Below are 1,809 nucleotides of genomic sequence, written 5' to 3' on the forward strand. Positions count from 1 at the left end.
GGAGGTTTGTGCCTGTATTCCTGACCTTTCTGCCCATCTTTCAGGCTGTGATCCAATAAAGCTCTTGCCTGTTGCCTGGGTCCCCTTTACTGGCCCCTGGGACCTTGGCTTCCCCATCCTTCACCTGGTGTTGGGATTCCTTGCTTCTTTCCAAGCTTGAGCCCAGCCTTGGGTCCTGCCCTAGACCCCACATGGGGCTCTGGTCTCCTGTGGTCAGGCCCAGGTTAGTGAGAAAGGCCTTGTCTCCTCCTGTGCTTTCCTTACCCTTCTTACCCTTTTTTCTGTCATCTCAGGACAGTCCATATGCTCTGATCTTCTGGTACCACTTGGGACCTTGTTAGAAACACAGATTCTCAGACGACTCCAGACATGATCCTGAGCTTCTGGAAGCTGGGACTCCCTAGTGTTTTTTTTTTTTTTTTTTTAAGCGTACTGGGGATCAAACCCAGGGCCTAAGCACTCTACCACTTATCCCGAGCCTCATCCCCAGGCTTTCCCTAGTTTTTTTCTTTTTTCTTTTTTTTTTTAGTTGTAATTGGATACAATATCTTTAATAAATTTATTTTTATGTGGTGCTGAGGATCAAACCCAGGGCCTCGCAAGTGCTCTACCTCTGAGCCACAACCCCAGTCCCCTAGTCTGTTTCGACAAATGCTCTGGGGCTTCTAACTCTGGAATAGAGCCTTGACAATACTCTGCCACTCCTTGCTTGGAACTGGGCATGCTCACCTTTGGATGTATTAAGCTGCCTTGTCTCTCCACCCGAGTCAAACCTCCATGAGGCTTATAGCCCCTGTTGTGATGAGGATAGGGGACAGCACTGGACCTCACTGCTGAGACCCTGCTTCTCAGTCACCAGCTCCTCTGCCAGGCCAGTTCTCTCAGCATTCCTGACTTAAGGGTTCCTTCCATTGACCCATTTTTCTGTGAAAAGTGTCCAAAAAATTTCCACCCACCTGTTCCTGATCACTTTTTGTTCCCTCTTCAGTCTGGCAGCCTAGCTTCTAGTCTCCTGATATTAGTCCCTGATACCTTGGTTTCCTCTAAACACCTCTTTGGGAGCATGGTTTCTGCCTCTGGGGAGAGTGTCAAGTCAGTATTCTCTGGCACCAGACCTATTAGATGATGTGTCTGTCCTTGGTCTATCACCTCTTCCAATCTCATCACATTAAAATTCTAACGTAGGCTTGATTCTTGTGTTGATTCTTGTGTTTCTCTTTCCTCATTTACAACCTTGAATCCATCAGCACTCTTGGTTCTAGAATATACCCTGGGCTCTTCTGATACTGACACCAAAGGCCTGAGCCCTTTGCCCTTTGGATGGCAGGCATGCCCTTGCCCACTTCCATACTGTTGCTGCCAAGTGATCTTCATGAGGCACATTTTCCCACTGTCATCTTGCTTCATGCCAGCCACTGGCTTTTCTTTGGCTGAGAACAGGTCTATACCTCATCCCCACAGGCCAGCTCCACCTTCTCCAGCCTCTTCCTCTGTAGCCACCCATGCCCATCAGTCAGAACCGTGGGCTCCTTGGTGACCCTGCAGCACTTCCATTACATACCTCTTCACATCTCCCACCAGGTTTTCATCACTCAGTTTATCCCTGCCCACTTGTCTGATAATTCACTTTTGCAAGAAAATGCTCAACAGGATGCAGTGACAGACTAGGCAGACACAAGCCTGTAGACAGGGTGGGGAAGGGAGAATGCTGGAGGGGACTATATACCTGACTTTGATCATGCATGAGGGTGCTGCCTGCCTCTTCAGCCATCATTTTAACTGTACTCTTATCCTTTTCTCTGGTCATAG

General features: G+C 48.5%; 1 protein-coding gene across 2 annotated transcripts in view; it reads left to right on the forward strand.

The window, feature by feature from the left end:
• The window catches only part of Ppil2 (peptidylprolyl isomerase like 2), a 39,687-nt gene that overhangs the window by 37,253 nt on the left and 625 nt on the right, over nt 1–1,809 (forward strand). The gene's annotated exons all lie outside the window — the stretch shown is intronic.

This window comes from Ictidomys tridecemlineatus, chromosome 2, assembly GCF_052094955.1.
Source record: "Ictidomys tridecemlineatus isolate mIctTri1 chromosome 2, mIctTri1.hap1, whole genome shotgun sequence".
Taxonomy (NCBI): domain Eukaryota; kingdom Metazoa; phylum Chordata; class Mammalia; order Rodentia; family Sciuridae; genus Ictidomys; species Ictidomys tridecemlineatus.